This window comes from Kogia breviceps, chromosome 2, assembly GCF_026419965.1.
Source record: "Kogia breviceps isolate mKogBre1 chromosome 2, mKogBre1 haplotype 1, whole genome shotgun sequence".
Taxonomy (NCBI): Eukaryota; Metazoa; Chordata; class Mammalia; order Artiodactyla; family Physeteridae; genus Kogia; species Kogia breviceps.
Window position 1 is genome coordinate 67,179,761 of NC_081311.1, and position 13,701 is coordinate 67,193,461.

At 37.3% G+C, this 13,701-nt stretch overlaps 1 protein-coding gene across 4 annotated transcripts in view; it reads left to right on the plus strand.

Moving 5' to 3' along the window:
• Nucleotides 1-13,701, plus strand: part of CTNNA3 (catenin alpha 3) — a 1,725,986-nt gene that overhangs the window by 1,686,892 nt on the left and 25,393 nt on the right. The gene's annotated exons all lie outside the window — the stretch shown is intronic.

A 13,701-nucleotide genomic window follows, 5' to 3' on the forward strand; every position in this document is an offset into this window, starting at 1 on the left:
GAGCTAAATAATAAAAAAAATTGGAAGAATTTGGTTAGGTGGAGAGAAGAAAAGGTCTATGAAACTGAGCTGAAATTATGAATTGCTCTAAAATGTCAGATAATTTAATAGATGCTAGATAAATAATAAATCAGGAAAGGCATGTCTGGATTAAGAAATAGTGTAAGTATAAACCCCTAAACATTTTCCCTGCATAGCATGTGTCTCTCTGTGTGTGTGTGTGTGTGTGTGTGTGTGTGTGTGTGTGTGTGTGTGAATGAATGTGAATGAGAAAGAGAGAAAGACAGAGATAGAAACAGAGACTGACAAGGACAGTGAGAATGAACCATATGCCTAGGTCTCATCAAGCTAAAAAATTCTGTGACTCTAGATTTTAGGGAATAAATGATGGTGTGTGCGTGTGTGTGTGTGCATGCAAGTATAGCTCATATATGTAAACCATATATGTAATATATGGATGTCTGTGTATGTACCTGAAACTGAGTGCTCATTAATGCTAGGCATTGCCCTAAATATTTGAAATGCATTTGCTTTCATAATTTTTATCAGAAAGAAGTTTTATTGCTATTTTATAGATATGGAAACTGAAACTTAAAGAGGTTGAACAACTTCTCCAAGACCACAAAGCTGTTAAGAGACAGGGCAAGACTTAAACCCAGTCCTCTGATTCTAAAGCATATATAAGTAATACTAAGTTGCCCAGCAATGCGCACTGAAGCTCTAGTGAAAATGGGAAATTGAGTAGATTCGGGGTCCATATCTCAAAATGTGAGCAGATGAGGCACTTTTTTAGGACAAGGTGCTTATTCTTCACTTTTGTGATAATTACAAGAAGAATAATGATAGCAACAATGATAGCTAACGTTTATCGAGCTGTTAATAATGACCAGATATTTTAAATCCCTCACATCTATTCATTATTTTATATACAAACAATGCTCTGAGGAAAGTCTGACTATTATTTCCATTTTAAAATGAGAAACTAAGGCTCAGAGAGCTTAAGTACAATGAGGGAGATCTGTCTCTTTCTTCCTCTCTGCCACCTTCATTCTCTCATCTAGGAGGGGCTCTGCTACCCACAGTGTCCAGTGATGGGAGCTTTGGGGCCACAGAAATAAAATCAGAGTCTTTCTTCATCTTTCCACCTGTTCACATAATGTTATCCCATATTTCCAACATTGTATTATGAAATAGCCAACCCTGAGTACCCTAGAGTCATGCTCATGGTCCTTTACACACTGTCCTTTCTGGAGTGGAACCTGAAACACAGCACTTTTAGAGCTCAAAAGCATTACACCTATTCTCCATGAGCTCTTAATCAAGTCCGTCCAAGGAAAGGGCATTACCCTAAGGCATTTCTGCACATAGCCAGTCATTAAAGTAAAAAACTAACACGCTGCTGCTAGTGTCAATGCCAGACTTCAAAGGCAGCACTAATTACTTACGGTCATGACAACATCTCATCATTTTTCACAATTGGGCCAACAGTAGCCTTTGAACTTTTGTTCATTTCTATGCTTATGTCTTCCCTATGTCTCACTATATGCATCTGCCTGGTTGTTACTCTACCTTTTTGACCTTTATTTCGTCTCTTTTGACTTTTCAGCAATTACTGGAGTCTATGAAACAAGCCTCCCCTTTGTACTATTTAATTAAATTAGACCTCTCATTTGAGCTCTTGCTGAGTCAATATTCAATTCCTTGTCTCTACCCCTGGGACAACCTGAAACATTCCATACACCAGCCAAATGGCTTAACATGCAGGGACATATGAGCCGAATGCCTTCGTTTGCATTCTCTTTCCCTGCACAATATCCAGGGGACGTCTGCCACCTCAAAACTCCTTCACTTTGCCTGCCCCCTTAATTGTGCTCCTCCATGGTTTACCTGGCAATTCCTTTTTCTTATGATGGAACAAAAGGAAGAGCAATCCTCGGCATTATCTCACCAACTTTGTTTGTAGAGCTCTTTCTCTGATGTAGCATTTTCAAATAGGTCCATTATACATCTGCTTCTCCACCTGGGAGCACCAGCCCTGCCAAGTGCAGCGCCATCAGTGGCTTACTTTTGCCTAATGGCATTAAGTGCCTGGGAGTGAGCTGAAAAGAAATGGGAAGGTGATGAACAAAGCTTCAGTACAAGCCCAGTTTGCTTATACTTTGGAGGGGTCAGTGTAAATATTTGGACTGTGGTCTATGTTGGGAAAAGTGATTTGAAAGCTGAGAAATATGGTCTACTAATTCATACAGGAGGACTTAAGAATCTGCTCTTGCCAACCTTTCAAATTTAAAGGGCTTCTCAAGTAAAAACGATTTTGTTTTAGCCACGATCTCTGGGGACATATACCAAGGGCCTTTGCCTAAATATGAAAATACATACATATGTACACATATACAAATACTAGCTTTTTTTTTTAAAAAAGTAAGTTTGTGCTTGATTTTCCAATTTAATGTTTAGATATTATAATACAAGAATAGCCAACTTGCTAAAGCCTCATTATATGTAAGCAACTATGTTTTATATACATCATCCTTTTTAGTTCTTATCTGCCTAGTGTGTATGTATTATCATCTCCACTGTACAAATGTTGGGTCTGTGTCTCATAGAAGTTTAATACTTTGTTCAGGTTCACAAACCTATTGTAAGGTAAAGCCAAGGGGGGAACTCAGGCTTCTTTAAAGTTCACCCATATACTTTGTTAAGAGGTTCTCCTGCTCTTTAAAGAAATTGAATCAAAAAGTAGGGACCTGTCCATGATGCCTAAACCCTCCAGAGACCCCATAATGTTCATGTCTGTGGGTCCATGAGCCTATGGCAATGGAAATCCTGATAGAAAGTTCCACTTTGCCACTCTACCATTCACCCTGCTAGCTGCATGCAGCAAATGGGTTTGATGTAAGGCAGGGGTCCCCAACCCCCGGGTCGTGGACCACTACCGGTCTGCGGCCTGTTAGCAACCGGGCCGCACAGCAGAAGGTGAGCGGCGGGTGAGCAAGTGAAGCTTCATCTGCCGCTGCCTGTTGCTCCCCGTTGCTCCCCGTCGCTCGCATTACGGCCTGAACCATCACCACTACCCCCCTCTTGTGGAAAAATTGTCTTCCACGAAACTGATCCCTGGTGCCAGAAAGGTTGGGGACCGCTGATGTAAGGTCATTTGGAGATTTTGTTTTTCCTACATCATATCAGAATATGGTATTGTTTCTCATTAGAATATCCCATCAGCAATATTGGAGAGTATTTGTGTGCTTACTATTTGTATAGATCTCTGTGTAAAACTATCACCTTAGAATTCTAGAACAGAGTTCATATTTTAAAATAACATTACTATTACCAATAGCAACAGTGACAATAGTTAACTCTTACTGGGGCCTCCTATATGCCAGAGTGTGTTAAGTTCTTTACATGAATTATTTTATTTAATCTTTAAAATAACTATATATCTGTTATTGCTATCACAACTTTGTAAATTAAAACCTGAGGCAAAAATTAAGTATCTGGCCCCTGAAGTGACATAATTAGTATGTGGTAGAGCCAAGATTCAAATCTAGGCCTTTTGACTTCAGAGCTTACACTCCTAACCCACTATATTTCGCGGTCTCTCAAATCTAAATATTCTTTAAGTAAATGAATAATTTATTTTAGCTTAATGATATAAAATTCCTCTGTTCTAAATATCTTTCTAGTTCTTATTCTCTCATTCTCCCTATAAGAAGTTTCAATAGGAAGACATATTATTAAGGAGAAGAGAAAAGAGACAAAAAATAAAATAAAAATGAATTTGTAGGGATGCGTCTTCCGACAGTGGCAGTCTCGTTGCTATTATCCCCAAGCTCTCATGTATCTCCAGCAGCTCTCCACACCACCGGGGAGCCTGTCCCTCATCCTGCTCTAAATTTTATTTTAATGATTTTAAGATCAGCTTGCTTTCATGAAAATTGAACAGATGAGTATAGAGTTCTTCTCTGAAATCTAGGTAAAATCTACTCCTTTGACACTTTTAAAGATTCACCTATGTCTAATATATATATTTTTCTTCTGTACTATCTAAACAAACAGTAAAATAAAACAAAACAAGGGATGGGGGCTCTGGGGCAGGAATTTACATGATATGAACATTCCACGTTAAAATGGAGTGACCCAGAAACACCAGACATAAATCATAAACAGGAGTTGAACTTTTCCAAAAATGTGACTTTTATCCACTTACATTCTCCCCATTATTGCAAGTCATGAACATCTTCAGAACATCTTAGGACTACACATCTCATGATTAAGTTTAAGCATGTGGAACAAACCACAGTCATATTTGGGAGGTAAACATTAGAATCAATTTAATAAAGGTATTAAACCCCAAATTGGGAGTGATGGTTTTAAATTATTTAGATACAAGGGAAGCTCTTTAATAATGCTTAGCAGATAACAAGTACTGTTTATTGTGCATTTAAACTGTATAAATATTAGCTACTTTGACTAAACTTATGATCTTAGAAAAGGTAATAAACCTCCTTTACCTAGTATATAATGGGAATTTCAATTTCACATATCCCATTGAATTTTTTTTGGTTCATCTGCAGAAATAGATGTGATAATAGATGTAATATTTTTGCTGTGGTAATGAATCAGTAAATACTAATTATTATTTTGGGATTCATGATAACCATTGATTAAATACTTTATATATAACATGAGTTAAATAAGAAAGATTTAGTAGATAGTCTGATAAAGCATACTACAACCATGTATAATATTGCTTTCTTTTTGAAAAGCATTTCAAGTTTTACAAGGTGATTTCTGAATAAGCTATAATCCCCAAATTTGATTGGGAATCCGTAAATGCCAGTATTTTGCCATGTATAAGACTGAAATACTTAGACTGTTATCCTTAAATCAGATAAATTTTGTTGCAGTGCAGGCATAGAAGCCTATGCATCTAAATTCTGTTTTTGCTAAAAACCCATGTGTATACAACCAAAGTCTGTAAGTAAAATGAACGCCCAGATTTTCTGAATAAATATTTCAGTACTCTTGCATTTGCCGCAAGTCTCATCTAACCTCTTCTCAATATGTTGTAAGAGGGGCAGTTTAGGTTGCCTAACAAAATATAGTATATATTGGTCATGAATATATAAAAGACATAGTAAAATAATACGTTTTGCTAGCTTTCTGTTATGGTAGGGTGAGGCCAAGAGCTGTAAATGACCATACTCTAGATTATTAATGTTTTAGACTAATCTGGGGCTAGATATCATCGAATATATTTCCTCTCAATAACTAGCTGCTAAGTTCCCTATTATTATGAAATAATATTGAATAGGTCTTTTACAATTTATTTTGGTTTCAAAGTGCAAGGAACAATTATAGTCCATGCTTAATAGTGTAGTGCATCTGAATTTTTACAACATATTGATTATTTAGGGTCCTTCTTACAGAGTTAGAAATGCTTTTTATGCACTAAAGGAAATACTGAGTGCACTAAACTGAAATTATCAATACAAATTAGAAGTGGATGTCTTGTCTTTTGGTTGGAGTATTCTATTAATTATTAAATTTATCAGTTAGTAGGTACACAAATACATTATTTAATCAACAAAAATCTGTTGCCCAATTCAAGTTGACTTATTTTTCCATGAATAATACACAATTCCCTACCTGGATATTTCATGTTTCCCCCTTTATTGATCAAGATTAAAAGCTTTGGTGTTCAAGTTGCTTTTGCCCCAAACACCACCATACTGTGTTTTGTTGTAATCTTGCTAAAGCAGAAAGGATCGTACAGTTACCCAGTTTATCAAATAATTACACTCTAGCACATTCATGCTTGTTTATATTACCAAACTGTGCTATGATAATAGTTTGAGAATCTAATATATATGTAAATAGATGATGTTTTGTTAATTAATTTGTTCATTGAGAATTTAGAAGGGATACACCAGGGAAGCTAGCATTAGGGGATAATGCAAACTCATAGAATTCCATTAGGCTAGGTTGTAGTTTCTAGTAAATTATGAGGAGTGGGTAAAATATCTGTATAGTATAGGATTATGTTCCAAACATCTCTACTAAATCAGGAGAACAAGTGGCATGTGTGATGTCTTAGTCTGCTAGGGCTGCCATAACAAAATGCAATAGACCAGGTGGCTGAAACAATATAAATTTATTTTCTCACAGCTCTTGAGGCCAGAGGTCTTAGATCAAAGTGCTAGCTGATTTGGTTCCTGGTGAGAGTTCTATTCCTGGCTTGCAGATGGCTGCCTTCTTGCAATGTCTTCACATGGGTGGGGGGGGGGAGAGAGGGAGGGGGGAGGGAGGGGGAGAGAGGGAAGGAGGGAGGGAGGGAGGGAGAGAGAGAGAGAGGGAGAGAGGGAGGGAGGGAGGGAGGGAGAGAGAGAGGGAGGGAGAGAGTGAGAGAGGGAGAGAGGGAGAGAGGGAGATCTTCCTAAATTACTAATTCTATCTGATTAGAGCCCCACCCTTATGACTGTATTTAACATTTTTTAAAGTTTTGCTTTATTGAGATGTAATTAAAAGTTATAAGATATTTAAAGTGTACATCGTGGTGATTTACTGTACATGTACATTTTAAAAGAATTTCCCTCCATTTAGTTAATTAACACATCTATCTGACATCCTTTTGTTGTTTGGTAAAAGCATCTAAGTTTTACTCTCTTAGCAAATTGCAATTATACAATACAGTGTTATTAACTATAGTCACTATCTTTTCTTTTCTTAGACTAACCTTATTTATCTTATACCTGAATGTTTGTACCCTTTTATCAGCCTCTCCTTATTTCCCCTACCTCCCAGCCCCTAAAAACCACTTTTCTACTCTGTTTCTATGAATTTGACTTTTTAAAATTATTATTCTAAATATAAGCAATACCATGCAGTATTTCTCTTTTTGTCTGGCTTATTTCACTTAGCATAATACCTTCAAGGTTCATTCATGATGACATAAATGTCAGGATTTCCTTCTTTCTCATGGCTGAGCAGTATTCCATCGTATATATACTACTACTTCTTTAATCATTTATCTGTTGATGGACACGTAGGTTGTTTCCATGTCTTGGCTATTGTGAATAATGCTGCAATGAACATGGGAGTGCAGACTTGTCTTTGATATCCTGTTTTAATTTCCTTTGGATATATACCCAGAAGTTGGATTTATGGATCATACAGTAGTTATTTAAGTTTTAAGAAATCTCTACACTGTTTTCCATAGTGGCTGAACTAATTTAAATGTCCAACAGTGCACAAGGGATCCCTTTTTTTTAATATCCCTGCCGATGACTATTATCTCTTGTCTTTTTGATTAGGAGCCACTCTAGTATTTTATTGTGGTTTTGATTTGCATTTCCCTGATGATTAGTGATGTTGATTACCTTTTCATGTACCTGTTGGACACTTTTATGCCTTCATTGGCAAAATATCTATTCATTTTTCCTGTCAATTTTTTATTTTATTGTTTTGCTTTTTTGCTATTGAGTTGCATGAGTTCCTTATATATTTTACATAGTAACCCCTTGTCAGATGTATGATTTGCAAATATTTTCTCCCATTCTATACATTGACTTTTCATTTTCTGATGGTTTCTTTAAATGTACAGAAGTTTTTTATTTTATTTTTATTTTTTTATTTTTTTGGTGGTACGCGGGCCTCTCACTACTGTGGTCTCTCCCCGTTGCGGAGCACAGGCTCCAGACGCGCAGGCCCAGCGGCCATGGCTCCCAGGCCCAGCCGCTCCGCGGCATGTGGGATCCTCCCGGACTGGGGCACGAACCCGTGTCTCCTGCATCGGCAGGTGGACTCTCAACCACTGCGACACCAGGGAAGCCCCTAAATGTACAGAAGCTTTTTAGATGGATGTAGTCTCGTTTGTTGATTTGTGCTTTTACTGCCTTTGCTTTTTTTGTCAAATCAAAAACCATGTCAAGGAGTTTACCTCCTTTTCGTCTAAGAGTTTATGTTTTCAAGGTCTTATATTCAAGCCTTCATCCATTTTGAGTTAATTTCTGTGGATGGTGTAAGATGGTAGTCTAGTTTCATTCTCTTGCATGTGGCTGTCTAGTTTTCTCATAACCTTTTTGTGAAGAGACTATCATTTTAAAAACAAACGTTTTTGTTTGTTATAGACACCTTTTTTGTTCTTAGTGGCTCCCAAGATTTTAGGTTGTACCAAGATTTGTCAGTGTACCAAAGGAGAGGATCCCACTCTACACTTAGATGCAGGTTGATTGGAAGCCAGACACTAAGGCAGCAGCTTTTAAATTATTCAAATAGACTTCTTTCATGTGAAGACTAAGAGATGAGAGTTCCTCTCTGTTCCCTCTGAGCCCCTGAGGGGTGGGGGTCGGGGAGAGATAGCTGGTTAAAAACTGTTTGCTGCTCTTGTGTGGAAGAGGCAAACACAAGCCAGTGAGAGCCTGGTGATCCAGGGGTGTGTCCCCAGAGTGTCAGCTGCAAAAGCCATGTTGCCAGGCCTGAGCACAAACTCCTTCTAGGGAGATATCAGCAATTGTAGAGGTTACAGGCAGAAGGTGGAGACGCTGTCTGCTTGCTTCCTTGGTCTCTGGGGAAGATCATATTCAGCCCATAGATTCATGCTAAATTAGAAGTCTAACCCTCAGGAAGCAGCTTTTAAGGTATGCAATTAGGCCTTCTTCAGGGAAAGACTGGGTATGGGAATTTCTGTCTGTTCCCTCTGCACTGAGCCTTGGGAGGATGAGGGGGTAGGTAATAGCTGGTTAAGAACCGTTTCTTGGTTTGCAACAATCCTATGTGGCCTGGGAACACAAGCTCCACTGTTCACCAGAGCCAGGCAGTCAAGGGCTTCATCCTCTGGGTGGCAGCTGCAAAAGCTGGGATGCCACACATGTTTATAAGCTCCCTCCAGGGAGACTCCAGCGACCTGGAGTGAGCCAGATGGAGAATGTGGAAATGGTACCCATTGGCCTCCCCAGTCTCTGGGAAGGAGGGCAATGAGCTCCTACATGTGTGCTGGATTAGAAGCCTGACCCTTAGGCAAGCAGCTTTTACAGTGTGCAAATAGACCTCTTCCAGGGAAAGACTGGGAGATGGCTTTTTCTCTCTGCTCCCTCTGTGTTGAGCCCTGGGGGAACAGTCGCAGCAAGTCTTCACAAACCTCTCAAGAACTGTTTATTGGACAGTTTATTGGATAAATTGGACACTGCCACAAAGGTTAGAACATTAAAGTTCTCTTGAAAATCCATAGATGAGAAAGTTTATAAATCAGACTTCTTCCTGTCAAGTCTTTACCAACCCTTTTGAGCCTCCAACCAACGTTACTGCCTACTTAACTCCAATAAACAGTGTCAAGGTTGTAAATGTGACCAGTCAATTCATGACATCAGTGACATTTTGCATCATCTCTCTGACATAGCAGGGAGAAACAAATTTGGCTGAGAAGAAATTGTGTATTCTCTTCCTGGTGCCATTACATTACATATAGATTACTCATGTGTTTTGGTTAGGGTGGTTTAAGAAGCATATTTAAGTATCAGTGTTAGGAAAGTAGAACAGAGCATTCAGATTCCAGTTTTAATGGAGTCAAGTACTGCAGAATACAACATTCAGCTAAATTCAGAGGGTTATTGATTTTTCACACTCAATCCAGAAATAACTGTCACCTCAACTATAGCATTCTTACTGAGACTGCTCACAACCACTGTTCACCTTAAAAAATTCTTTTTTTTTTCCTTGATGGAATATTTTATTCAGCCTCCTCCATTCTTTTAAATGTTCTTAGTTTGTATTAAGGCAACATCAAAAGAGCCTGTTAATGAGTTTTGTTTTTGTTTTCAATTTTTGGATATAGAACAGTAAATCTGAACCTGCTCTGACTAATTGGCATTTCTCTTCAACTTCTTATTTTGATTGTTCTTGTGAGGCAAACATGCTTGCAAAGTGTCATGATTTACTAGATCCACAAAATCAAAGAAAATGATAGCCATCTCTCTAGGATTTTTAAAAAAATGTAATCACCACTTACTGTGGGCCAACAACCAAATAAAATTAGAGTTTGGTTTATCCCACATTTTTAGTTTTTCATCTCTGTTTTCCACAGTGAAGATCAACGAAAGTAAACAGCAGTTCATTGTGGTAAGTGCTACTATAGAAGTATGTGCACAGTAAAATAGGGAGCACAGAGAAACTAATGTTGGTCTGTATCTGAAAGTGGAAAATGGAGTAGGGGAAATCATGACCATCTCACTGGGGAATTACTGGAATAATCCAGCTGAGTCTTGAAAAATATATATCAATTCAAGAAAGATTCTTGAAATAGAGGCAAAGATCCACAAAGGCAAGGTGGCATGGTTTTCATTGTATGCTATGAGAAAGGAACTATGAGTAGTTGGATTGGTGGCAAATAAGGCGGCAAAGTCATTTGAGAATACGACATGCTCAATACTTATGACTTTATGGTTATTTGTGCTACACTGAAGTTTGTTAAACAGGAATGTAATTATCAGAATTACATTTTAGAAAGTTAATTCTTTTATGTACCATTTGGAGGGTGCATTAAAAGAAGGGGGACAATTCTAAGAGACTAATGGGAGGCTCTTTCAGTGGTTCACATAAAAGGGACATTGACTCAAATTAATAAAGTGGATGTAAAGTCAAAAATGGGGGTTTAGATTTAAGAGAGATTTAGGAGCTAGAATGAATACACTTTGGTGACTATGAGTGGAATAGGCACAGATTTGGAGGCCATTGTAATAGTAGTTAAACATTTACATATATTGCATAATATGTGCCAGCTACTCTCCTAAGGGTTTAATATACATATACAAAGATAATTTATCATGTATTTGTCATGTCAACTTAATTAGATATAAGTTATTGTGCCTTTTCAGATGAGAAAACTGAGGTACACAGAGATTAAATTATCCAAGGTCACTCAGTTAATAAGTGGCAGAGACAAGTTTCAAGCATGGGTCATTTGCTTCTAAAAAATATGTTTTTAATCACTGTTAACCATTGTGCTGATCAACCTAGTGAGAATATAGGGAATTAGGAGTGGATTGCATTTGAGGTTCTTAGAGCACATCCATGTGTAAATATCCAAGAGGTAATTGGAAATATGATAACGGAACCCCAAAGGAATGTCAGGTCGAAGATAGAGATGTGGAATGCTTCAGTGTATGAGTGTTAATGGAAGTCATAGATATATGTCCAAGAAATTATCCATTCTTCTTTTGACCCAAATAAATGCAGCAGGGAAGTCAAGATAGCTTGATGGCATCAAGAATCTCTGGATTTAGATGCTTTCATAATGTTAAAACAACAGCTACTTTATTGTTTCATAAATAAGTTTTGGTTTCATGATTTGTATATATTTGAAACAGTTGTTTGACCATTGTTTGGAAATATCAAAGAGTACACATCTGTACTCTAACTGCATTAATCCCAGATACTAAGAGCTTGTTTAAATAAATTGAGACTACTAATCAACATTTACCTATTACTGAATCTAGATTTGAACAACCAGAGTAGTCTCTCTTCTAAACCAATAGTCAACTCTCTAAACAAAGTTTTACTGTTCTTACAAGACAACTGGAAATAGCCATTTGTCTCTCCTGGTGAATGAACATTTTGGACAATAAACTGTATAGACTGGGGCCAATGTATATCAGGTATCTGGACAAAAAAGTAGAATTGATACTTTATTTTCCATGCTGTTGTAAAACTTCATCATCTAAACTCTTGACTGTCTGTTCCACAGACCACCTCACTTCTTTGTCAGTTCTGATAAAATATGAATTCATGAAGGCTGAACTATAAATTTGTTGTATCATTACCCATAAAAGTTCACCCACTTGAGATATCCCTAGGCTTCTATATTCAGCTCAAGTTTTTCCACAGATTGAAATGGATGTTGCCTATGACCCTGAGATACACTCAAACATTTTGGTGAATTAGGAGGACAAAATAAGTAAAAAGTACAAAATGTTAGCATGAAGTAATTTTATCATTACTTGAGCTGCACTGTCATACCGTTGTTAAGGAAGACTTTCCTTACAGGCTATAAAAGTTGTAATAAGAATTCTGTAAAATGAAAGACAAGCATTTTTAATTTGCCAAAGTTCTAGTACAGGATGTTACCTTGTCACTTTTTCTGCCTAATTCAAATAAGTCAACACACTCATACATAATTACCAGATAGCTTAAGAGAGTACAATTCAGAAACATGACATGATTATAAGTGGAACTGTGAAATAAAGAAAATTCAAATGTAAGTTAGTACAAATTATCTTCATGGAATTGGTAGATCCATCCCTGAGAATCCTGAAAGGAAAGGGAGCCTAGCAAAATGCATTTTATCAGCTCCTTGAAAAAGAAATACTTTATTCTTCCTTTGAATGGTAGATTTTATTGAAGAATTGGATATGTTCAAAGATAGGACAAAAGATTAGTGTTGTAGCCCAAAATTGTCTAGGCCTTAATAACCCAAATGTTGTATAGGGTTACAGTAACAGGAGTAACTCAAATTTCACTGCATTGTAAAACTCTTGTGACTCCAGCTGCTTATGGGAGTGTACAGGAGGTGTATTTATTGTGTTCAAAAACAAGTGTAAATCTTCTGGCATTGCTACTTTTCTACTTGGTAGTCCCTTTTCTCTCAGTGATGTTATGGTTCTATTAGGCGGTGAAATCTCCAGTTCTGCAATGCTAGGCCCCAGTTTCTGCTTTAAAAAGCCACATGGCTTCCTAAAAGGAGTGACTATCTTTTATAGGTCCCAAATCAATGTTTATCTAAGGTGAAAAGTCTGACCTCCTTGTACCTAAGGTCTTTGACTCCTAAGTGAGCTTGGCTTTGGTCCTCAGTGCAACATTTGTGCCTTGACCTCTTTCCATTCTCCCAGAAGTTTATCCTGTCCTTTTCTCAGAGACTTCTCTGTCCATTTTTTCTTTCTTTCTCAGATTGTTGAAGATCTCAGTATCATGCTGATTGGTTCCATATCTACAGACACTTGAAAATAATAGACTACTTTGCTTTAAAACTTGGATTTTAGAGGTGGAAATAGGTGTGAATTAGGTGAGTGTGGTGTGGTTTCATAGGTAAAATAGTTTGCGATTCAAATTGTGAGACAGAATGAACTAGGTGTAGGTGAGCAATAGCAAATGCAATGGTCATGCGTAAATAAAGATATGACCTGGGAGAAAAATAAGAAGTGAGTGCAAAATTGAGTACCCATAGTATGAAACCCATAGTAAAGAGCTTCTGTATGTTCTTGTACGAATAGTGCTGGAGGGAAATAGCTGCAACCAATGTTTCCATGATGGTTAGGACGTGGAATACCAGCTAGGAAAATGATGGCATCATCTTCCTCTGAATATTTTGGGCTGGGCTTAGAGAAGTGGTAATAGGATTTGAGAGAAAAATGATTTTAATTGCAAGTAACAAAATTTACTGTCAGTGGTTTAAACCATAACAAGAAGTCCAGATAGTGGTTGCTGCAATATTTAATAATATCATTAAAGTTAGATTCTTTCCATATTTCCCTCTACCGTCATCTCTTATAATTTAAATTATAACATTAAATTATAAGGTTCCCTTATAATTTCAGTATGAATGCAGCGGCTGCAAACTTCATGTTTTTACACAACTACTTTTTAAGAAGTAAAACAATGAGCTTTCTCTTTATATGACATGATTTTTTATTACAAAAATATCTTTCCCAG